The following is a 26,973-nucleotide window of genomic DNA, read 5'->3' as shown; positions in this document are numbered from 1 at the left end:
TTACCACAGTGTCTCAGGCAGTTCTTGCATCAACACTTGCAAATCACCTTTAATCATGTGTTGGCTTTTGTCACAGATTCGGCAAGCTATATGAAGAAAGCCTTGAACACAATTCTTCTGGGCCTCTTTCCCAACTCTAAATACATCACATGTCTGACACATCTGCTCAAAGTGGTGCTTGAGGTCTTCCCTGATTCTTTTGAGGACCTCGATAAGGTATATGGTCTTATGGGCCGGCCACGGCTCAGATGGTAGAGCGGGTCGTCCAATAACCGAAGGGTTGGCAGTTTGAATCCCGCTCTGTCCTAGTCAGTCCGTGGTGTCCTTGGGCAAGACACTTCCCCCTCCTTGCCTCCAGTGCCACTCACACTGGTGTATGAATGTTCGTGGTGGTGGGAGGGGCCGAAGGTGCGAATTGTCAGCCACGCTTCTGTCAGTCTGCCCCCCCCAGGGCAGCTGTGGATACAGATGTAGTTTACCACCACCAGAGTGTGAATGTGAGAGCGAAAGAATAGTGGATCAATAATGTAAAGCGCTTTGAGTGACCAAAAAAGTGCTACATAAATTTAATCCATTATTATTATTATTATTATTATTATTATCCATCCATCCATTCTCTTCCGCTTATCCGGGGCCGGGTCGCGGGGGTAACAGTCTAAGCAGGGATGCCCAGACTTCCCTCTCCTCAGACTCCTCCTCCAGCTCTTCCGGGGGGACCCCGAGGCGTTCCCAGGCCAGCCGAGAGACATAGACTCTCCAGCGTGTCCTGGGTCTTCCCCGAGGTCTCCTCCCAGTGGGACATGCCCGGAACACCTCCCCAGGGAGGCGTCCAGGAGGCATCCGAAACAGATGCCCGAGCCACCTCAGCTGGCCCCTCTCGACGCGGAGGAGCAGCGGCTCTACTCCGAGCTCCTCCCTGGTGACTGAGCTCCTCACCCTATCCCTAAGGGTGCGCCCAGCCACCCGACGGAGGAAACTCATTTCGACCGCTTGTATCCGGGATCTTGTCTTTTCGGTCATGACCCAAAGCTCATGGCCATAGGTGAGGGTAGGAACGTAGATTGACCGGTAAATCGAGAGCTTCGCCTCTCGGCTCAGCTCCTTCTTTACCACAACCGACCGGTACAGCGACTGCATCACTGCAGACGCTGCACCGATCCGTCTGTCAATCTCACGCTCCATCCTTCCCTCACTCGTGAACAAGACCCCGAGATACTTAAACTCCTCCACTTGGGGCAAAGACTCCCCACCGACCCGGAGAGGGCAAACCACCTTTTTCCGGTCGAGAACCATGGCCTCGGATTTGGAGGTGCTGATCCTCATCCCGCTCACTTCACACTGGGCTGCAAACCGCCCCAGGGCACGCTGAAGGTCCAGGTTCGATGAGGCCAACAGGACAACATCATCTGCAAAAAGCAGAGATGAAATCCTGTGGTCCCCAAACCGGACCCCCTCCGGCCCCTGGCTGCACCTAGAAATTCTGTCCATAAAAATTATTTTGGATGTGCAGGGACTATTATTATTATTATTATTATTATTGTGTAGAGGGTGTTTTGCAAGTTGGCCCAGTGTCGCCTGGAGCTGCAGGCCTACATGCAGGCTCTGAGTCTGGCTCCTGTTATGCCAGTGTTTGCTGTCCTGATCAGATGGGGCTCCTGGATTGAAGCTGTGTGGTATGTGAAGGACAATTTGGACATTTGATGTAATTTTATACCCATCTTGCGATTATCTTCTAAGGCTGTTCCAGACCTAAGACAGCTACTAGAGGAGAACATACATGTCTTAAAGGCACAGGCAATCTTCATCACTGAGCACAGAACTAACATTGTGTCCACCCTCACCCAACTGCAGGACACATCCAGACCTTCTTCTGCCACCACCCATGGACAGTTGGATGGCCTCTACATGTGTGAATATGGCTGCAATGCAGAAGCTGAAGACTGGCGTCCTGAGACAAAGGAGCAGCTGAGGGTGAGGACAGGACAGATGCTTCTACTTTGTTCTTCCAGCAGGTCATGGCTCAATGCCCCTTAAACCTGCAGGCCGTGCTGGAGAAGCATCCCTGCATGGACCTTTTCAAAGCACTCCCTGTGATCGATCCAGCCAAAGTGAGGGGACTTCAAAAGAACCTGGAGGATTACGTCCACACAAGGGACTAGGTTGGATTCTGACACTGGTGGGGACACTAAAGTGCTCCAAGGCAGCACTCCAGAAAGTTTATATATTTTTTGCATTTGCAATTATAATTTCACGTCATGTCAAGCTGATCAAACAAGCAAACAATCATAGTCAGAAAAAAAATTCAGTAATTGACACGTTTATAATGCATATCTGAATATCAAAGGACAATACAAGAATTGAATGCATTCTGCAAAGTTTTTCTAATGATTAACATATCCATTATTATTGAACCTCACCTGTGAATTTACAGCCTCTCCTCCTACTGCCTCCCTCCTCTCTGTCTCCTGACATAAATAAGTTGATGCATGGCATATGATCAGATTCTGGATCCACTGTTCATACAGTTTGATGGTTCAGTTACTGTCTGAGCAAAAAAAGGCTTTTAGTTTCAATTATTACATGTAATTAATTCCCCAAAATATGGATAAAATCACATTTACAACATTTATGTTAGAGGCTGGACTTCTAGCAGAGACCAACTCTTAACCCTTTGTGTGCCAGAATCATTGACTAAACACTACGGACAGCGGTTGTATTGATAGTGACTAAACAGTAGAGGCTGGATATTGGTAGGGATGTGTCCCCAGCGTCCCTACACAATTCTACGGCCCTGCGTCCACACCATACCTGCCCTAACCCAAGTGTCTGCAGAAGAATGGCATCGCTTCATCCACATAGAGAAGAGTGGTGCTGTGGATGTCAGTGCTGTGCAGGGGTGGGCCTCCAGAGAGGACAGACTGCCCACTCTTGGCCCCCTGGCAGCTTTGGACCTCCATCTCCCCATGACCTCAGTGGATGTCACTTCCCTATCTGCTCTGCTCTCTCTCTCTCTCTCTCTCTCTCTCTCTCTCTCTCTCTCTCTCTCTCTCTCTCTCTCTCTCTCAGCCTCACCTCCTCATCATTCTTTCTGTCACACCTCCTAATCAGTCCAATTCCGTTCACCTGTGATGCTCAGCTGAGCTCATTAGGCTGGGTGTATATATTCACCCCTCTGCTCGCTGTCATTTGCCAGATGTTTCTACCTCTGTGTGCGACTCTCCAGCGTTTCTCTTGTCTGAACCTCTGATCCTGTTCGTTCCTGACCTGCCCCGCCTGCCGCCTGGATACCTACCTGCCTGTCTGTCTGTCTGACTACGTCTGCCTGTCTGCTTCCCCGGTAAACCGCCTGCCTTTGTTTGACCTCGTTCATTCCAATATGTTGTGAAAATCAGTGTGAGAGACTTACACTGAAACATATAATCTAGCACTTGGGCATTAAAACATATTCTTAAAACATGATAAATTCTTGATTTTGTAAATTAATACTTGATCTATGTACTCTATATCCGACCTTGTTGTGCATACAGTCACAATGCATACCCAAGTTTTGTTGGTTGAATTTGCAAAAAACAAAATTGGTCATGTTTTAAAAGGTGCTATATAAATAAAGTTGTTATTATTATTATTATTATTATTATTATTATTATTATTATTATTATTATTATAATACTTGGATTGTTTTGAAATCATGATCAAATTAAAGTGTTAAAGTTAAAAGCTTGAGTATATTGATATTTCTTTCGACTTGTTTATTGCTTTAAAAGTGGCCACATTTGCTCAGGAAACAATGATTACCGATAATCAATAATGTTATTAGCAAAAAAATAAATAAAATTCCATAGAATTCCGTTGATTTTCAACCTAATTCGCTGCAGAGAACAGTGAAAAAATCGGCAGATTCTGTTTAGGCCTTGTGATGAGAATAAATGATTGGATAACTAGCTTGTGCATTCTTATTCTTTTTAACCAGAGCACAGCTGGCCAACAGCAAGAGAAGGGTCCATCAGCTTCCACCGCAGCACCGCAGGCCAAAGATATACTTGAACAAATGCCAGGTTAAGGCTTCATGCATAACTGTGGATGGTACATGCTATATGTTTTCCCAGATAATCAGTTAAAGAGCTGCATAGGAGGCATTTCCCAAAAAAGATGCAAAAATGGACAAAGACATGTTGTAGGTGTTAATTGTTGGAACAAAATTGTGGATCCTAATTGTTTTTACTGTTAGGAAATAAAGAAGAACAACAAAATGTGAATTCTTCATCTTTATTTTACTGGTGATTATTGTGGCAGTGGCTTAATCTGAAAAGTCCTCTGGGTCATTCATCTGTAGGGTGTTGCTCTCCCCTAATAGTAGCAATATCATGGAGAACAACACATGACACAATGATGTCATCTGCCCTCTCTGGGGTCACCCTGATCTTACACAGTCACTGGAACCAGGATTTGAGTGTTCCTACGGTCATGTGAACCCGGGCTCTAGTCCTGCAGTGGACCACATTCAGACCCTTTTGGAGCCCCAGGTCAGGGGTCAGCAGAGAAGGCTGGTATGGACATCCTCTGTCTCCTACTAGGTACCCATCTCCTGTACGCAAAGTGGATACATGTGGGTGTGTTTACATCAGGGAGACAAAAATGATAATTGCACAAAGCATTAAGTTACTCACCACGTGCAAATGTGGAGTCGTGTACAGAGCCAGGACACTTGGCTTCTACATTTGTAATGATGTGTGCCGGATCTCAAATAAGCTTGATGGTGCAGAGAATGGCATTATTATTTTTATTAGCTGCTGTATAATGAGACATATACTGTCATTTTCAATATTTTAGTGACGATACCTGGATGTTGATGCTGTGGAAGAACTTTCCATTAACAGTCCCCTTCATTTTGTGCAGGAGCAGTAATAGGAATGTGTGTTCCATCTACACATACTATTACATTTGGAAGCCCTGCAAAATGAAGATTATTACTAATCTCCGTCTGAGTTTGTAGTCATGACTCTAACATTATTTTAAATAGGATTTAATCAGTGGTGGGCCGTCAGGGCCTGCAAGGCCTTCTCTGCTGGCCTAAAAAAATATCTGAATCACAGACTGATGTTAATTCTATTTTGTCCATGAATACTTAAATTCAATTCAGTTCAATTCAACTTTATTTGTATAGCCCAATATCACAACAAGGTTATCTCAAAGGGCTTTACAGAGGCAGTTGGAGTAAACAACAGTCAAACAAACAGCAAGAAAATGAGTAGTGTCCAGGGCATCCCCCGTCCTTAGACCCTCCTTCTCGGCAAGGAAAAACTCAAAACCCAGTGGGAAAAGGGAGAAACCTCGGGGAGAACCACAGTGAAGGAGAGATCCACTCCCATGGACGGACAGGCTATAGATGCACCAGGACTGATGGACGTCCATTTGCAGATGGAGTTCTAGTCTGCAAGGATGCAGTAGGGTGGACACAATAAATAAATAAATAATTCCAAATGGTCTGTGTGCTTCCTTTCATAGCATTTCCCCTGGTTGTGCTGCTTCCACACATGTATTTTAATATTAAAGCATTTAACCAATCAATCAATCAATCAATCAATCAATCAATTTCAGCCATCATTTGTTGCTAGGCAGAGTCACAGTCACAGAAGTCTGCCTGGAGGCCTTCACAGTCAGTTTTGCAGGCACTCTACCAAAGCATAAGTCTCGATGACACTGTTGCTTCAACCAATCAGATTTTGAGTTGGTAACACCAAGGCCCTCTAGCAGACGTACGGTAACGTCAGTGTATTCACACCCTGTGATTGGATAGTCAGACAGCGGACTAGCCAAAGCTAGCAAACTGCATCTGTAGCGAGCTGCACAAACAGAAATATAGTTGTGTTGGTTTAAACAGCTGTTTTGTCAACCCACAACAGCTGAAGGAGGAGAAGAAATGGATTTGGCTGCAGATTTACTGTCAAAGCCATTTTTAAGACGGACTTTTCAAGAAAAGCTGGACATTGTTAAGAAAGGTCGGGCAGTTCCGAAGCTAGCAAGCTGGTCCCAACCAGGAAAAGGATTTGTCTGTCACTTTCAGTCCACTAACTATGACCAGTACCCCCGGTACCCCTGGTACCCACACAGATAACCTGTACAACAGAGGAGTTGAACTCTTTTTGAGGACAGAAAGGAGGATGGATTTTGTGTACAAATCAGAATTTTTGGTGAGTAAAATGTTGCTATTTTCCTAAATAATATTGCGAGTTGTGACACGGTGGTGCAGTGGGTAACACTCGTGCCTCACAGCAAGAAGGTCCTGGGTTCCAACACCAGTCCATGGGGGTGGGACCTTTAGTCCATGTGGTGGGACCTTTAGTCCATGTGGGTGGGACCTTTCTGTGTGGAGTTTGCATGTTCTCCCCTTGTCTGTGTGGGTTCTCTCTGGGTACTCTGGCTCCTCCCACCATCCAAAGACATGCTCTGATAGGTTAATGGGTTAATCTAAATCGCCCATAGGTGTGAATGTGACAGTGACTGTTTGTCTCTATATGTTCAGTCTGTGATGAACTGGCGACTTGTCTGGGGTGAACTCCGCCTTCCACCCGTAAGTAGCTGGGATAGACTCCAAGCAAGTTAAAGCGGGTTCAGAAAATGAATGAATGAATGAATGAATGAGGTTGAAAGTTAATGAGATTATTATTGATGCCTCTTTAAGCTTCGGTCACAAAGCTTCGTACGAACGATGGGTTCGTACGAATCTCCAGGTTCGTATGAGTTCTGGAGTTCGTAGACATTCGCAGATGCAGCAGTAGTTTCTTACAGCCGTCTTACGAAGTTGGTACAGCTGCCGTTCAAAACGCAAGAACATCTTGAAGCCACCGTGAGAAAATGACGTGACTTTGAGTCGTACTAACACCGTATACAGTTGTCATGGTCTTCCTAAGGGTGCCTGGAGACCTTCCTACGTCAGACCTACGGCCACTACGTGAAACTCACGGCGCTCGCAAGTCGATGGTAGGAAGATGTTTCAGTCCACCAGCAGCGGAAGAAGAGGGACATTCTAAAGCGCTTTATAAAAAAACATAACTTAATGTAGTTTAATCTCCAGAACAGTGATCAATCAGCACCGAAGTTCATGTGGACATCTGCACTCATGTCCACTTTCACCTCTGAAAAAAAACAAAAAAAACCAAAACTGAACATAGTTTAATCTTAGAGTACTGTTCATTCATCATTTCATTCATTCATTTATTTTCTGAACCGCTTTATCTTCCAGACGGTCGCAGAGGCACTGGAGCCTATCCCAGCATTACAGATGTCAGCGTACAATTTGGTGATTATTGATGCTCTTTTCAGACATTAAACTAAGTTAACTTATTTTTACATTAAGCCTTTTGTGAATGTGCGTTTTCTGTGTTTGGGATCGTGCACTGTCCGTGGTGCTGAAATCACACATTACTGCATGAAAATGGACCTGTCCAGTTAGAAATTAGGAGTCATAATAAGACATCAGATGATGAAATTTAAAGTAGAAGGCATGAGAATAAAACACAGATACACAAGAATAACAGAGGGAAGTGAGTGTTAAAAACACTAACCATCACCCCGATCCTCGTCCTGGTGGACTGCGCATGATCTCTGCAGATTTGTTTCAAGTTTATTTTTCTGTTAATAAAAGACTTTATTTTTTATGTGTTCTGCATTGTGCGTTTGAGATCAGTCATTCACGCCGTCTTGACAGTTTGTATTCGACACTTCTAAGAACACCACAAATGTCGTACTACTGCTGCACTGCACCTTACACCCACCTGTCGGTGTGTTTGTTTGTGTGAATCTCGTATGGAACCCCTAATAACACCGTAATGTGTTCTAGTTGCAGCCACCGCAGGAACATGTGGGTCCTGGAAAGGCCTCCTGATCCATTAACGTCGTGGGTTGTTCTTACGTAGTTCACAAAGCATTTGTTAGTTTGCCGTGTGAAAGGGAGTTTCGTACTGCGTCCATAGAAAATCTTGGACAAGATTGTTCACCTGGCTACGAACTTAGGAACAGTCCACGAACACTCCATGAACACACCATTCTTATACGGCCACCTGGAGAAGGTCGTACAAAATGGTCCATAAATCGTTCACACGGTGTTCGTAGCCATTCGTGATGGCATTTGTGACTGAGGCTTCATGTGTCGCAGTTGTAGCGACAGTAGAAGCAGACTGGTGCACCCGGGTTTGTTTATTCAGTAAAGGCATTTATTGTGGCTACACCAGTTATCTATCTGCGATGCAACGGCTCTGTGTACTGCATTTACTGCAGAATAAGATGGTTTTTATAACCACTGAATAGTTATTGAGGGGTGGATTGATTCAGACGGAGTACTGCTGAAGGCCTTGGTGTGAAATGCCACTGGATTATCTTACACTGGACAGAGTGTAAGATTGAAATGATAATAACTAACTTTATTTTGAATATAAGTAGGAAGAAAGTGTAAAGGTGAACAAAAGAACTAAAGAAATTACAAATTTAAACAGAACATTCCAGAATATTGAAGGTAATGATAAAAAAAAACAAAAAAAAAAAAAAAAAAACACACAATGCACTTTAACAACACTTTACGTCCAAAATGGAGTAGGAAGAAGCCAAGCTTATATTGTCCTCCCCCAAATAGTTAGAAATAGATACATAGATATTCATCAGGAAATGCTAGCGCATGTATTCATGGTCAGAAAATTATCTCCTAAAGCACAAAACACTGTGTATTAACTGTGTTTTTAAATCTATGGGATCGCGTTAGTGTGGACAATCCATGTCTGGCAGCATGTTTCAGACAGATGAAATTCAGGGTTTCTTAAAGAAAACCTGCCAACGAGCAGGTCTGTTCACGGAGTACGTTACCATGGTGACAGACTCAGGGTTTGACTTGCCTCTGTTTCCTGAACAGAAAACCCAGAGTTTCCCTCATGTCAGGGTTAACATACTCTGAGTTTTCACATAACCTGCGTTCTGGAACAGCCTTCCATTGTGTAGAATGGGTCACAGTCTTGTTCATCATTAGAAACGAAATAATCTTTGTCGTTTTTTTGTTTGTTTGTTTCATTTCTTTCTGTGGTCAAATATTCTGTATTTTATTTCTGTGAAACCTATGAAACTCAGGGAATGAATTGTCTCCACTCCACAGTAGGAGCACAGTCAGTATCGATCAGTCCAAATGTGACTGAAAAGACAAAGGCTCCTCTGATCCAACACAGATGTCTGTTCATGTGAAAAACACAGACGCCTTCAGAGAACAGCTGTGGCTCCAGCAGCTCCGACTGAACTGAACCAGAACAGGATCAAACTGGACCAGGACCACAGCAGAGGCTCATGGGAGTTTAGAAGATGTGACACAACAGCATTCAAAGGGTTTGGCTGTTGACGCTTCCCCGTGGACACCGGACAAATCAATGACATTGCACATCAGTATTTAGTCAAAGGACGGACCTGCAGAGAAGTCCAACAAGACTTTATCTGTGGAAAACCATGCAATACGTTAGCAACCATTTCACAAGGCTCTGATGAGTCTGCGTTTACCATTTATTCAACACAATGTTGTGCAGTTTCATTTGGAACAACATGCTTTGAACTGCAGATAAGACTATATTCAAGCTCTATATTCACCTTATTGTCAAAAATACAATCAGAATCATGAGGTTGTGACTTCCTTCCTCTGTCTTCATCCTTTTCATTCAACATGGGACCAGTGCAGTTCATTTCATTTCAACTGTTTGGAGCATTTTAACCACAGATTAACCGAATGTGCATTTCATCCATTGAAAAAGCCTTAAGCTAAAAGAACATTTTTGACAGAACAGAATTCATAGTTTGGTAAAACAGACCAGAGTACATTCACTTTGACTGAAAGAAAAAAAAAAGAAAAGAGTTAATACAAATTATTTCATTCTTTCATTCATTCTACTTTACTGAGTATATACATATCTGTTCCAAAGGGCTTATTTATCACAAACGTTAGAGAAGAAATGGCAATAAAAATATTTTCCTCATGATTAATAGATGATATCTGTGATTAATTGTGTTGTGGTGGTTTGTCACTTAGAAAAAGGGAGTTCAGAAAAATTAAACAAAATGAAACAATTTTAATTTCAAACTAAAACATGTTTTTAGTGCTCTGCTGTGCCTGTACTGAAGTACTTCCATTTTCAGCCCCTTTTCACCCCTTTACATCATTACCTTTTGTTACTTTTCATGGTAATATTAAAGGCAATATTTCAGATACTTTTTTTACATTTCTGGTACTGGACACTTCCACTCAATCACATTTTGCAAATAGTCGAATCTTTCTTATATTAACTTTTTACTGCTGTTTTTCTTAATTTACATATTTATAAAAACTACCACATTGAAAATGTCATGTATTATTATAGATCAAACTGCGTAACATATGCAACAATTTAAATAAGCCACACAATTACCAGCCACAACATTATAAAGGAATGCATCAGTTACTGTACATTACTCTACACTACGTTATCCTGCATCATCCTAATATTTGACTTTTGGTACATTAAGTGTATATTAATGCTAATACTGTCTATATTTTTATTGTGACATAACATTTGTACACTTAATGTCTGCTTAAGTAAAAAAGCTAAATGCTTGTTCCACCATGGTGATTATTGTGGATTTAATACTAGATGGATGCTGAAACAAACGAACCAGACCCTCTGGGGACAATGATGACTGTTCAACACATTATCCTTCTGTGTCTGTGTTAATTCTCTGGAGTCATGGTACTGTTGAACAGAATTTACCATATTTGGCTTCATTCAGCTCATTTATCTATGAGTCAGTGGGTTGGGTCCATGTTAAAGCTGCTTATATTCCTTTTGTATAGGTGGAATTTTAAGTGCTACTCATCAACAAACCATCCTGAAAGTATCTTCCATTTCATTTTTATCCATTGGTGAAAATGTGGAGTTTAGTCTTTACAGTGTGTTATTGGGCTGGTGATGCAGAATGGTGTAAACTCTAAGATATCATACCCCTGGGTTGGATTGTCTTTGGCCTGTAAATACAGGAATGTGCCAGTGTCTGGAGTAAGTCCAGTGTTTCCAAACTCCTATGCTGCATTAGTGGAATCCACCACAGACTGAAAGTATTCAAGAAGTTCCAGTTTGACTCATTTGATGAATGTGTCTGAGGGCTTCTCAGACACCATCAGTAACTGCTAATACTGTGAGACACAAGTACGTAAATGTGCAAATATTTAATGTACTGTGTTCATTTATGAAGTAGTAGTTGTAATGAAGAGCATGCAGTGAAGCTGTTGAATGAACACTTTACCCCCCCCCCCCCCCACACACACACACACACACATGCACCACATAACTCCATATCTGTGAACTGGACCTGCACCCTCTGACCCACTCTTTCCATATTCTATAATCCCAGCTCACCCACCCACCAGAGCTTTCACTTGTGTTTGATGCTAGTTTTTTTTTTTTTTTTTTTTTTTCACTATGGAGGTGCACTTTAATTTTGCTTGTGTATTGCATTGCTACGTCTGCCTGAAGATGCTTGAACTTCAGTCTTGTTGTGTTCTTTTATACCAGGGATGTCAAATACACCAAAACCTGACGACCAAGGTTCCAATCCGGCTCGCAGAATGAATTTGTAAAATGGAAAAATTACACTGAAAATATGAACAGTCAAGCATGTCAAATTGCATTATGAAAATATTGACATTTACAAATGATCCTCACAAAAACATGTGAATAACCTGAACAAATATGAACAATCTGAAATTTTTAAAGAAAAAAAAAAAAAGTTCAATTTTAACAAAATAATAGATTCACTGTGATGAGACATAGTATTCTTGAAATTGCACTTGTTTTTCTTAACAAATGTGGGGTTTACATGGTTGTTGAGGTTATTCATATTTTCATAATGCAATTTGACTTTTTTTCAAATTAAACCAAAGTGAAAATTTTTGATTATTAGGGATGTAAAAGTTATTATGCCTATTATTTTACTGGTCAGGCTGCTTGAGATCACATAGGGCTGTATGTGGCCCATGAACTAACATGAGTTTAACACCCATGCTTTATACGATATCAGTAAAATATTGAATTGAACTGAACTGAATATATGAACCTGGTGCAGCTTTTTCATGCTTTTCCTCAATGTTTCAACCAAGCTCTCTTTACATAAATTCCTTTTTAAATAAATAACCTGTGTGTGTGTTCCCTTGTGCGCACAAATAAATGTCATGCTACATTTCCACAAACCACATTTAATCTGCACTGAAGGATATACTACGTTCTGCTTTTCCTCAATGAGAAGGACTTTTCATGTTTATGCAACAGAATCCCTTTGGTTTGGTTGGGTGGATGTAAACGATATGATCACTCAGCCTGGATAAACCTGGTCTCAGTTTGTCACAGATTGTGGTTCTAGGAGGTTTCACTATATATATTATCATTTAATAACTATGCTGCGAAGCCTTTCCACTCATTTTAAGAGGAGCCCAGTATTAGTGCCATCACTGACAGATGTGTTGCAGTATTAGATGTTGGAAGCGTTTATGTTGCTAATCTGTGGAGTCTATGTAGGTCAGGTCTGTCTGTATTAAACGTCCTCAGGTTTACTTGACCTTCATGTACCATGTTATTCTGCTGCGGAAGAAATAATGAGCCAGTGATGGTTTGAATGATGAAGAATGAAGGGAACTGCAGAACTGTCGCTCCTGGACTCCAGAGTCTGAAGTATAGAAATGCTTTGTCAGAGCAGAAGAGCAGAAGAGGGTTTTTGCTTCATTAGTGGATAAAAGTGCAGGGACACGTTAGTTAAGCACAGCCCAGATAATGACTGGAAAGTGCAGCGCTCATCCATGGATGTGCAGTCAGTAACACACTAGGAAAACTAGTGTTTACTTCATTCGTGAACAGAATATCAGTCCAGTTTTTATTCAGACACCTGCAACAAAAAGCATCACATCACAGCTGAAGCTTTCCACAAAGTTCCAGAAACCAGAGCATTCAGCCTGAAGCTGATGATGGCTCCAGTTACACACCCAAACCCTTGTGTTATTTCCAAAATGTCCCATCTGTTGTCAGTGCCTGAACCGTTGTGTTTCTCAGAGGTGTGGCTGGTACATAATGCATCTGCTTTACTCCTTCAAACACCTGCACAGCCACCACCACTTCAACACCGTCAGGAGTCCACTCATGTTTACATGAAGCATGGGTTCGGCTCAGTATTAAGGACTAACAGGTTCCTGCAGACCCTGACCCCTAACCCTGCAGACCCTACCCCTGCAGACCCTGACCCCTAACCCTGCAGACCCTGACTCCTAACCCTGCAGACCCTGACCCCTAACCCTGCAGACCCTACCCCTGCAGACCCTGACCCCTAACCCTGCAGACCCTACCCCTGCAGACCCTGACCCCTAACCCTGCAGACCCTAACCCTAACCCTGCAGACCCTACCCTGCAGACCCTACCCCTAACCCTGCAGACCCTACCCCTGTGGACCCTGACCCCTAACCCAGCAGACCCTGACCCCTAACCCAGCAGACCCTGACCCCTAACCCTGTAGACCCTAACCCTAACCCTGCAGACCCTAACCCTAACCCAGCAGACCCTGACCCCTAACCCTGCAGACCCTAACCCTAACCCAGCAGACCCTGACCCCTAACCCTGCAGACCCTAACCCTAACCCTGCAGACCCTAACCCTAACCCAGCAGACCCTGACCCCTAACCCTGCAGACCCTAACCCTAACCCTGCAGATACATATTAGAATCATCTTCTGTTGTTACAGCTGTCAGTTGCTACAGATGATGGATCATTCGTCTTTATTTTCTGTGAAAACCTTTTTGTCATTCATAGCACTGATGGGTCGACCCCCCCCCCCCCCCCCAGTTCTATGCCAACAGCTGCCCTTAGTTGCCACAGATGTGACATTTTTCGAACCCCTTGTGCATGCAGACCAGGACCCTGACCTGAAGGACCCTGTAAATATCAGGAGGTGAACTTCAGACCCCAGACATTTCCTCAGAACGTTCTGGAAACCACCTGTTTGTGTAAATTCCTTGTTGGGCTGTGGCTGGAGCGGTTCCATCCACAATATTAAACCACAAATGACAGACTAGACGGTCCATCCTGGTCCCTGGTCCGTGTTGGTCCTCGTCATCATGATCTCTTCTTTCATGTCCTGTCTTCTGTCCTCTTCCTCGGTTCAGTCAGATCTAACAGGACACACAACACAAGCAGTCACCATCTACTGAGCATGTTCCCTCTGCAACCCTTAACCTTAAGTCTAACCCTTAACCCTACCTGACCCTAACCTCAACCCTTAACCTTAAGTCTAACCCTTAACCCTACCTGACCCTAACCTCAACCCTTAACCTTAAGTCTAACCCTTAACCCTACCTCACCCTAACCTCAACCCTTAACTTTAAGTCTAACCCTTAACCCTACCTGACCCTAACCTCAACCCTTAACCTTAAGTTTAACCCTTAACCCTTCCTGACCCTAACCTCAACCCTTAACCTTAAGTCTAACCCTTAACACTTCCTGACCCTAACCTCAACCCTTAACCTTAAGTCTAACCCTTAACCCTACCTGACCCTAACCTCAACCCCACCTTAATCCCACTCCTATCCCTACCCCACCCTTTTACCACAGTTGTACTCAATATCATTTAGTTACTTACCTGGAAGATTTTTCAGGAAACCTGGAAGAGGATTATTTTAACATAGTTCTCAACTGTATCAGAATAAAATTAAAAAAAAAAAAAAAGAAAAAAAAAAAAGAAATGAAAATAGTTGATGTGAACCAGAGCATGTTTTATTTCCCCTACCCTGGGCTGAGTTAAAGGATAACCCAAACCCTAACCTAGTTAAAGGATAACCCTAACTCTAGTTAAAGGATAATCCTAACTCTAGCAAAAGGATAATCCTAACTCTAGTTAAAGGATAATCCTAACCCTAGTTAAAGGATAACTCTAACCCTAGTTAAAGGATAACTCTAACCCTAGTTAAAGGATAACCCTAACCCTAGATAAAGGATAACCCTAACCCTAACCCTAGTTAAAGGATAACCCTAACCCTAGTTAAAGGATAACCCTAACCCTAGTTAAAGGATAACCCTAACTCTAGTTAAAGGATAACTCTAACCCTAAGCCTAGTTAAAGGATAACCCTAACCCTAGTTAAAGGATAACTCTAACCCTAACCCTAGTTAAAGGATAACCCTAACCCCAGTTAAAGGATAACCCTAACTCTAGTTAAAGGATAACTCTAACCCTAACCCTAGTCAAAGGATAACCCTAACTCTAGTTAAAGGATAACTCTAACCCTAACCCTAGTTAAAGGATAACCCTAACCCTAGTTAAAGGATAACCCTAACCCTAACCCTAGTTAAAGGATAACCCTAACCCTAACCCTAGTTAAAGGATAACCCTAACCCTAGTTAAAGGATAACCCTAACTCTAGTTAAAGGATAACTCTAACCCTAACTCTAGTTAAAGGATAACTCTAACCCTGACCCTAGTTAAAGGATAACCCTAACCCTAGTTAAAGGATAACCCTAACCCTAGTTAAAGGATAACCCTAACCCTAACCCTAGTAAAAGGATAACCCTAACCCTAGTTAAAGGATAACCCTAACTCTAGTTAAAGGATAACTCTAACCCTAACCCTAGTTAAAGGATAACTCTTACCCTAACCCTAGTTAAAGGATAACCCTAACCCTAGTTAAAGGACAACCCTAACCCTAGTTAAAGGATAACCCTAACCCTAGTTAAAGGATAATCCTAACCCTAGCTAAAGGACAACCCTAACTCTAGTTAAAGGATAACCCTAACCCTAATCCTAGTTAAAGGATAACCCTAACCCTAGTTAAAGGATAACTCTAACCCTAACCCTAGATAAAGGATAACCCTAACCCTAGTTAAAGGATAACTCTAACCCTAACCCTAGTTAAAGGATAACCCTAACCCTAGTTAAAGGATAACCCTAACCCTAACCCTAGTTAAAGGATAACCCTAACCCTAGTTAAAGGATAACTCTAACCCTAACCCTAGTTAAAGGATAACTCTAACCCTAGTTAAAGGTAACCCTAACCCTAGTTAAAGGATAACCCTAACCCTAGTTAAAGGATAACTCTAACCCTAACCCTAGTTAAAGGATAACCCTAACCCTAGTTAAAGGATAACCCAAACCCTAACCTAGTTAAAGGATAACCCTAACTCTAGTTAAAGGATAATCCTAACTCTAGCAAAAGGATAATCCTAACTCTAGTTAAAGGATAATGCTAACCCTAGTTAAAGGATAACTCTAACCCTAGTTAAAGGATAACCCTAACCCTAGATAAAGGATAACCCTAACCCTAACCCTAGTTAAAGGATAACCCTAACCCTAGTTAAAGGATAACCCTAACTCTAGTTAAAGGATAACTCTAACCCTAACCCTAGTTAAAGGATAACCCTAACCCTAGTTAAAGGATAACCCTAACTCTAGTTAAAGGATAACTCTAACCCTAACCCTAGTTAAAGGATAACCCTAACTCTAGTTAAGGGATAACTCTAACCCTAACCCTAGTTAAAGGATAACCCTAACCCTAGTTAAAGGATAACCCTAACCCTAGTTAAAGGATAACCCTAACCCTAACCCTAGTTAAAGGATAACCCTAACCCTAGTTAAAGGATAACCCTAACTCTAGTTAAAGGATATCTCTAACTCTAGTTAAAGGATAACTCTAACCCTGACCCTAGTTAAAGGATAACCCTAACCCTAGTTAAAGGATAACCCTAACCCTAACCCTAGTTAAAGGATAACCCTAACCCTAGTTAAAGGATAACTCTAACCCTAGTTAAAGGATAACCCTAACCCTAACCCTAGTTAAAGGATAACCCTAACCCTAGTTAAAGAATAACTCTAACCCTAACCCTAGTTAAAGGATAACCCTAACCCTAACCCTAGTTATAGGATAACCCTAACCCTAACCCTAGTAAAAGGATAACCCTAACCCTAGTTAAAGGATAACCCTAACTCTAGTTAAAGGATAACTCTAACCCTAACCCTAGTTAAAGGATAACTCTTACCCTAACCCTAGTTAAAGGATAACCCTAACCCTAGTTAAAGGACAACCCTAACCCTAGTTAAAGGATAACCCTAACCCTAGTTAAAGGATAATCCTAACCCTAGTTAAAGGATAACCCTAACCCTAGCTAAAGGAGAACCCTAACTCTAGTTAAAGGATAACCCTAACCCTAATCCTAGTTAAAGGATAACCCTAACCCTAGTTAAAGGATAACTCTAACCCTAACCCTAGATAAAGGATAACCCTAACCCTAGTTAAAGGATAACTCTAACCCTAACCCTAGTTAAAGGATAACCCTAACCCTAGTTAAAGGATAACCCTAACCCTAGTTAAAGGATAACTCTAACCCTAACCCTAGTTAAAGGATAACTCTAACCCTAGTTAAAGGTAACCCTAACCCTAGTTAAAGGATAACCCTAACCCTAGTTAAAGGATAACTCTAACCCTAACCCTAGTTAAAGGATAACCCTAACCCTAGTTAAAGGATAACCCAAACCCTAACCTAGTTAAAGGATAACCCTAACTCTAGTTAAAGGATAATCCTAACTCTAGCAAAAGGATAATCCTAACTCTAGTTAAAGGATAATGCTAACCCTAGTTAAAGGATAACTCTAACCCTAGTTAAAGGATAACCCTAACCCTAGATAAAGGATAACCCTAACCCTAACCCTAGTTAAAGGATAACCCTAACCCTAGTTAAAGGATAACCCTAACTCTAGTTAAAGGATAACTCTAACCCTAACCCTAGTTAAAGGATAACCCTAACCCTAGTTAAAGGATAACCCTAACTCTAGTTAAAGGATAACTCTAACCCTAACCCTAGTTAAAGGATAACCCTAACTCTAGTTAAAGGATAACTCTAACCCTAACCCTAGTTAAAGGATAACCCTAACCCTAGTTAAAGGATAACCCTAACCCTAGTTAAAGGATAACCCTAACTCTAGTTAAAGGATATCTCTAACTCTAGTTAAAGGATAACTCTAACCCTGACCCTAGTTAAAGGATAACTCTAACCCTAACCCTAGTTAAAGGATAACCCTAACCCTAACCCTAGTTAAAGGATAACCCTAACCCTAGTTAAAGGATAACTCTTACCCTAACCCTAGTTAAAGGATAACTCTAACCCTAGTTAAAGGATAACCCTAACCCTAGTTAAAGGATAACCCTAACCCTAGTTAAAGGATAACCCTAACTCTAGTTAAAGGATATCTCTAACTCTAGTTAAAGGATAACTCTAACCCTGACCCTAGTTAAAGGATAACCCTAACCCTAGTTAAAGGATAACCCTAACCCTAGTTAAAGGATAACCCTAACCCTAACCCTAGTTAAAGGATAACCCTAACCCTAAACCTAGTTAAAGGATAACCCTAACCCTAAACCTAGTTAAAGGATAACCCTAACCCTAGTTAAAGGATAACCCTATCTCTAATTAAAGGATAACTCTAACCCTAACCCTAGTTAAAGGATAACTCTTACCCTAACCCTAGTTAAAGGATAACCCTAACCCTAGTTAAAGGACAACCCTAACCCTAGTTAAAGGATAACCCTAACCCTAGTTAAAGGATAATCCTAACCCTAGTTAAAGGATAACCCTAACCCTAGCTAAAGGACAACCCTAACTCTAGTTAAAGGATAACCCTAACCCTAACCCTAGTTAAAGGATAACCCTAACCCTAGTTAAAGGATAACTCTAACCCTAGTTAAAGGATAACCCTAACCCTAGTTAAAGGATAACTCTAACCCTAGTTAAAGGATAACCCTAACCCTAGTTAAAGGATAACTCTAACCCTAGTTAAAGGATAACCCTAACCCTAGTTAAAGGATAACTCTAACCCTAACCCTAGTTAAAGGATAACCCTAACCCTAGTTAAAGGATAACTCTAACCCTAACCCTAGTTAAAGGATAACCCTAACCCTAGTTAAAGGATAACCCTAACCCTAACCCTAGTTAAAGGATAACTCTAACCCTAACCCTAGTTAAAGGATAACTCTAACCCTAGTTAAAGGATAACCCTAACCCTAATTAAAGGATAACCCTAACCCTAGTTAAAGGATAACCCTAACCCTAGTTAAAGGACAACCCTAACCCTAGTTAAAGGATAACCCTAACCCTAGTTAAAGGATAATCCTAACCCTAGTTAAAGGATAACCCTAACCCTAGCTAAAGGACAACCCTAACCCTAGTTAAAGGATAACCCTAACCCTAGTTAAAGGATAACCCTAACTCTAGTTAAAGGATAACTCTAACCCTAACCCTAGTTAAAGGATAACCCTAACTCTAGTTAAAGGATAACTCTTACCCTAACCCTAGTTAAAGGATAACCCTAACCCTAGTTAAAGGATAACCCTAACTCTACTTAAAGGATAACTCTTACCCTAACCCTAGTTAAAGGATAACCCTAACTCTAGTTAAAGGATAACTCTTACCCTAACCCTAGTTAAAGGATAACCCTAACTCAAACCCTAGTTAAAGGATAACCCTAACTCTAGTTAAAGGATAACCCTAACCCTAACCCTAGTCAAAGGATAACCCTAACCCTAGTTAAAGGATAACCCTAACCTTAGTTAAAGGATAACCCTAACATTAGTTAAAGGATAACTCTTACCCTAACCCTAGTTAAAGGACAACCCTAACCCTAGTTAAAGGATAACCCTAACCCTAGTTAAAGGATAATCCTAACTCTAGTTAAAGGATAACCCTAACCCTAGTTAAAGGACAACCCTAACTCTAGTTAAAGGATAACCCTAACCCTAGTTAAAGGATAACCCTAACCCTAGTTAAAGGATAACTCTAACCCTAACCCTAGTTAAAGGATAACCCTAACCCTAACCCTAGTTAAAGGATAACCCTAACCCTAGTTAAAGGATAACTCTAACCCTAGTTAAAGGATAACTCTAACCCTAGTTAAAGGATAACCCTAACCCTAGTTAAAGGATAACCCTAACTCTAGTTAAAGGATAACTCTAACCCTAACCCTAGTTAAAGGATAACCCTAACTCTAGTTAAAGGATAACTCTAACCCTAACCCTAGTTAAAGGATAATGCTAACTCGAGTTAAAGGATAACTCTAACCCTAACCCTAGTTAAAGGATAACCCTAACTCTAGTTAAAGGATAACTCTTACCCTAACCTTAGTTAAAGGATAACCCTAACTCTAGTAAAAGGATAACTCTAACCCTAACCTTAGTTAAAGGATAACTCTAACCTTAGTTAAAGGATAACTAACCCTAACCCTAGTTAAAGGATAACCCTAACCTTAACCCTAGTTAAAGGATAACCCTAACCCTAGTTAAAGGATAACTCTTACCCTAACCCTAGTTAAAGGATAAACCTAACTCTAACCCTAGTTAAAGGATAACCATAACTCTGGTTAAAGGATAACCCTAACCCTAACCCTAGTCAAAGGATAACCCTAACCCTAGTTAAAGGATAACCCTAACCCTAGTTAAAGGATAACCCTAACCTTAGTTAAAGGATAACCCTAACTCTAGTTAAAGGATAACTCTAACCCTAACCCTAGTTAAAGGATAACTCTAACCCTAACCCTAGTTGAAGGATAACGCTAACTCTAGTTAAAGGATAACTCTTACCCTAACCTTAGTTAAAGGATAACCCTAACTCTACTTAAAGGATAACTCTAACCCTAACCTTAGTTAAAGGATAACTCTAACCTTAGTTAAAGGATAACCTTAACCCTAACCCTAGTTAAAGGATAACTCTAACCCTAGTTAAAGGATAACTAACCCTAACCCTAGTTAAAGGATAACCCTAACTCTAGTTAAAGGATAACTCTAACCTTAACCCTAGTTAAAGGATAACCCTAACTCTAGTTAAAGGATAACTCTTACCCTAACCTTAGTTAAAGGATAACCCTAACTTTAGTTAAAGGATAACTCTAACCCTAACTCTAGTTAAAGGATAACCCTAACCCTAGTTAAAGGATAACCCTAACTCTAGTTAAAGGATAACTCTTACCCTAACCCTAGTTAAAGGATAACCCTAACTCTAGTTAAAGGATAACTCTTAGCCTAACCTTAGTTAAAGGATAACCCTAACCCTAGTTAAAGGATAACCCTAACCCTAGTTAAAGGATAACCCTAACCCTAACCCTAGTTAAAGGATAACTCTTACCCTAACCCTAGTTAAAGGATAACCCTAACCCTAGTTAAAGGATAACCCTAACTCTAGTTAAAGGATAACCCTAACCCTAACACTAGTCAAAGGATAACCCTAACCCTAGTTAAAGGATAACCCTAACCCTAGTTAAAGGATAACCCTAACCCTAACCCTAGTTAAAGGATAACCCTAACTCTAGTTAAAGGATAACCCTAACCCTAGTTAAAGGATAACCCTAACCCTAGTTAAAGGATAACTCTAACCTTAACCCTAGTTAAAGGATAACCCTAACCCTTACCCTAGTTAAAGGATAACCCTAACCCTAGTTAAAGGATAACCCTAACTCTAGTTAAAGGATAACCCTAACCCTAACCCTAGTTAAAGAATAACCCTAACCCTAACCTTAGTTAAAGGATAACTCTAACTCTAGTTAAAGGATAACCCTATAACCCTAACCCAGGCTGACACTGTCACATTAAACAGGTGGAAACGGGACCACCCAGTGGGTTTTCTCTGTCATCATCCCTGAGGGGCTGTGTGTCCTTGTACTTTATGTAGAATCACTTTAGATGAGCTTTTCATGAAAATCTAGATCACTGAATTACTGATGGACAAGCCTGTTTTTCACCTCGAAATGCAAAAAGTAGAGGATGATATTATAATAAACAGTGATAAATAATTTAGGAAAGCAGAGATGGAGTGAAAATGTAATATGGAAGTCAAACAAAAATAGTTGTTAGTCTTCAAGGGTTAAGCTGTTTCAGAGTTAAACTGTTTCAGAGTTAAACTGTTTCAGGGTTAAACTGTTTATGGTTAAAATATTTCAGGGTTAAAGCATTTCATGATTTTAGTGTTTCAGGGTTAAACTGTTTCAGAGTTAAACTGTTTATGGTTAAAATATTTCAGGGTTAAAGTGTTTCATGATTGAAGTGTTTCAGGGTTAAACTGTTTCAGAGTTAAACTGTTTCAGGGTTAAACTGTTTCAGGGTTAAACTGTTTCAGAGTTAAACTGTTTCAGGGTTAAACTGTTTCAGGGTTAAACTGTTTCAGGGTTAAACTGTTTCATAGGTGGTTTCAGACATTTTTCACTTTTCCTTAAATGTCTCCTCCTTAACTATTTGCCTGTTACATATATGATATAGTAAACTACAATGTATTGTTGGACAGTTAAAACTGAAACAGCCGTTGAATAGACACTAAAGCTGAAACACTGTAGCTACAATACGTGACCTTGTTGTTTTTGGGGAGAACACAGACCAGTTTTAAACGTAAACACTCATGTTGATAAGGCCACAGTTTTCCAAAGTCTAAAGTCCATTTTTCACTGATGTTTTTGTGTGTATGCTCATGCATTTCCAGAGGGGGAAAGCTACCTAACAATATATTGTACTTTACCATAAAAAACATGTTTCCAAAAATTTCAAGAGCCTGAGTAAAATGTAAAAAAAAAAAAAAAAAAAAAAAAAAAAAGAAAAATCTGAATGATTTTCAAACCTCATGAGCCCATATTTGAAGAAGAGTTCCTCTGACCACACAGCAGTTTTCCACTTTTTTTCAGTCCAGTTTTAATGACCTAAGGCCCAGCAGCTCCTTCTTATGTTGGGGCTTCAGCCGTGGTCTGTCCGTGTGATTCCTGCAGGTTCATGTTCATGTGTTCTGTATTCATGTGTTCACAGACACTGAAGCCAATGCACTGATTTCCAATGGTTTAATACACTGCTGCTTAAGGCTGTGCCTCTTACACACTCACAATACAACATAGAAAACACATAAAATGTTTAATCTGAGGAAGTTTTACATTGAAAAAAATAACAATAATAAGGTGAGGTAATATTAAATTTGATGGATGAGATGTGATGAGCAACAAGTCTCCAGAAAGGTGTGGCAGGGCAACAAAAGGCTGAAAAAAAAGAAACACCTGGAGGAACATTTGGTAACTGAGGATAAGGTCAGTAACATGATCAGATATAAAGCACTGAAAGAGTCTCAGAGGTAAAAACTGGCAGGAATTCACCAGTCTGAAAATAACTAATGACACAAGCTGTGCCATGAAATAAAATAACCTTCCTGAATGACCTTGCAATAGGAAGAAAGGACTGTTGCAACACTCACAATTAGTGAGCGATTCAGAAAATGGATGAATGTTCCTGAATGACAAACTACAAAGACTTGAAATATCTCCTCATCTACAGGACATAACACAACCTACATTCAGAGAATCTGGAGGAATCTGCGAATAAGGGACGAGTCAGTACTAGAAGCCCTCAGGATGCACTGCAGTAAAAGCAGGTATGTATGACAAATCAGTCCAAGGACACGTTAGAAAAGTGGACACCGTTCACAAATACACACTCCAGCTCAATCATGCAAAAAAGAAGGCATTTATGAACATGACGTCGAAACGCCACTGTCTTCTCTGGACCTAAACTCACTTCAAATGGACTGAGGAAAAGTGGGAAACTGTTCTGGAGTCAAAGTGAAATAGTTTTTTTCTAATGAAAATAAAATATGGGTTTATGAGATCTGCAAATCACTGCATGTGTTTTTAGTCAGATTTTACACATTGTAATTTTTTTTGACTTGTCTGGCTCCTAACCCTATTCCTAACCCTAACCCTATTCCTAACCCTAACCTCCTTACCTTAACCCTAACCCACTGTTTTTCAACCTTGGGGTTGCGACCCCACATGGGGTTGCTGGGAATTCAAATGGGGTCGCCTGAAATTTCAAGCAATTTATTAAAAAAAAAAAAAAAAAAAAAAAAAAAATTACTAATACTTTTTTTTTTAAATGATTGAAGATATATTTCATTATAATTAAAAACGCCACATACTTTCCCTAATAAAAGTCCAGTTCAAATAAAATGCAGGGTATAATATCAGAGTGGGCATATCTTGATGGACCCCATCATGTGACCACATGCGTTTCTACACTTCAGCCTGCACGGACACAGTCACGGTCAGAACACTGGACCAAACAGAGGATGCAAACATTTGTTGGCCCACCTGGCCCCGCCACGACTTTTACAAGAGAAAAATGCCTCTGTCTGGGGTCGCCAGCAATCTGTGACGTTAAAATGGAGTCATGAGCCAAAAAAGGTTGGAAACTACTGCCCTAACCCCTAACCCTAACCTTAACCCTGACCCCTAACCTTAACCCGAACCCTCACCCTAACCCCTAACCATAACCCCCTAACCATAACCCCTAACCTTAGCCCTAACCTTAACCCTAACCCCTAACCCAAACCTTAACCCAAACCCTAACCCCTAACCCCTAACCTTAACTCTAACTTTAACCCTAACCCTTAACCCTGAATCTAACCTTGGCCCTAACCCTAACCCAGCCCCACTGATAGGTGGTGACTGCAAAAACATATTCACATTTAATATATTACAATAAACAAACAGATTGCGTCTCCAGAGTAAGATCTAATCTCAATTCTGTTTTTTTTCACAGGTTCAAAATGCACAAACTCCATTAATGACATGGGTTTGATGTGTGTCCCAGTCTCATCTCTGATATTAGTCACAAGTGGATAAAAGTTAAATCAGTGAAACATTCTTTCATGATGATCCTTCTCTGTAAGCTTCTCCCATGCTAATAACTCCAGTATTTCTGTAATAGATGGGCTTAGTTGGTGGATTACGGTCATTACAACCCTGGAGTTTGTAATATGTATCCAAACAACAGGAAGTGATTAAGGACCATCAAATGACCATTCAAATGGAATATTTCTAGATGAACTGTGTAAAATGACTGAGTTAATGATGTTTGACATTTGACTTGTCTTTGCTTTCCATACGAACACATCCACACCATATTGAAGCCAGTACTAGCTGACTGTTATACAACTGAATCTGCTTTTTACAACTGGACTCATCCTCATTCAAATTAAATGGAAGTGTTATACTATTGGTTACATGCTCCAAATTTTATTTATTTTTTATTATTTGGTGTCCATTTTGGTGATTGGAAGTTAAAAGTAGGGACATTTGATGACATGTCACATGTTTCTTCCTAGTCTGACAAACAGTGAATTTAGCATTTTCATAGTCTTTACTATTTGAAATCATTCTGTCTCCAAAAACTAGCAGCTCCACACTGATAATTGTGGTTTTTTTTTTTTCTTTTTAAGATGTGGCTTTATGAATTCAGGCAGATCTGCATAGTTCTTTGCAGCTTTTCCTTCTGAAGGGATTTAGCCACTATAATGCCAGCATTTGACTTTCTGTATGCAAATATTCAAGCAAGACATGATGAACAAAGGCGCTGCTGTGAATCCTGGAATCAGCAAGAAACAAACACAAGCTGGAGGATATTTTTATGTCACAATGACTTCTGGTTCAGTCAGACCATAGTACTGGTACAGAGCTAAAAACAGATTATGGAAAACTGACATATTAGCCTGTACTAGAGATCGACCGATATGGGTTTTTCAGGGCCGATACCGATTATTAGTAGTTAGAGGAGGCCGATAACTGATATTTGGAGCCGATATTCATTTGCAGTAAAAGTGTAAAAATCGGCATGAAAAACTTTGAATAATGCAAACACTGAACTTGGTTTAAATGCCTAAAACATGTTTATTTAATCAAACAAATAGAAAATAATAGCTCCAGAAGTGCATGGATTTCCTAGACTCAGAAGCATCTCTTATAAAGTTGAATAAAAGCTTAAATAAATAGCTCCCTTAAATTTTTCCACAGTAAATAAAGTAAAATGTAAATATAACTATAATGACTTCTCTTTGTTTGAAGTTCCAACACAACACAAATACAGGGAGACTGTTGTAAACTCTGGGGCCACATGCTGACATCTGCTCAATTCATCATGCTTCATTTATTACAGCATTTGGGAAGCCTTAAGTTAATTTCATTATTAAATTTTATATTTTACCATGCGATAGCAGGGACCCTGTCATTTAAAACTATGCTGATATATTATTAATGATTAATATGACAAAAGCTACATAAAAAAGTCTAATAGTGTCTATGAGTGCAGTTAAACTCCTGACAGAACCCAAACAGCCTTTAGGGCTTTAATGAGCACACACAGGATTTAAAATGTTCCACCATGTTCACATCAGTCACTTCTGAATTTGACTCTGTCATCTTCACTTTAATTTTCAGATCATAGGACTAGAAAGCTCACAGTGACATTAGTAGTTGTGAGTTGTAGAGTTATTCATGTGACTTTAACACAAACACACACTATTACATTACACACCAACACAGTCTCATCCCAAATAGTCAGAAATCGACACATATGGTCAGAGCCCCACAGCGGCACTATCTGACGCAGGTGGGTACCCCTTCCACGTCGGATTTCGACGCGGAAGGAATACACACCACAGAGAGGCGAAGTTTTTTTGTGTGAGAAGCTCCAGAGAGAAAACACGTGTCAAAGGTAAAGGCAGAAAACTCTTCTGAAACTGGACTAAACATCCCTGTGCTCTACATCTGATAACTACTACTAATGTTTCAGAAGAACGTCAGAGCAGAGGAAACATTAGCGGCAGCTCTGCTAACTCAGATGACCTCCTGACATGTGTGTGAATTAGACTGCTGATAATATGGAGATGGAAACAGTCTGTGAGAGAAAAGCATGTGTGGGATTAAGAGAGCGCCTAAAAAACTCACTTCACTTGTTTTAGGGAAGCACGCTGAGGTGGAGTCTGATGAGCTTTTACCAGAACATGAGTTCATCAGTCTGGATCTAAACACTCTATGTATTAGTACTGGAGAACATGTATGTAGAACACAGTCTCATCCCCAGTCAGTCCCAGTCTGTGTGTGAG

General features: G+C 40.6%; 1 protein-coding gene across 1 annotated transcript in view; it reads right to left on the bottom strand.

Moving 5' to 3' along the window:
• Positions 1-13,937: 13,937 nt before the first annotated feature.
• LOC115439331 (urotensin-2 receptor-like) overlaps positions 13,938-26,973 on the bottom strand; it is a 66,749-nt gene continuing 53,713 nt past the window's right edge. Inside the window, exon 4 of the mRNA XM_030163161.1 lies at positions 13,938-14,205. The gene's annotated coding sequence lies outside the window, so the exon portion shown is untranslated. The remainder of the gene's footprint in view (positions 14,206-26,973) is intronic.

This window comes from Sphaeramia orbicularis, chromosome 19 (genome assembly GCF_902148855.1).
Source record: "Sphaeramia orbicularis chromosome 19, fSphaOr1.1, whole genome shotgun sequence".
Classification (NCBI taxonomy): domain Eukaryota; kingdom Metazoa; phylum Chordata; class Actinopteri; order Kurtiformes; family Apogonidae; genus Sphaeramia; species Sphaeramia orbicularis.
The sequence above is the reverse complement of the archived record's forward strand: the minus strand, read 5'-3'. Positions and strand labels throughout refer to the sequence as shown.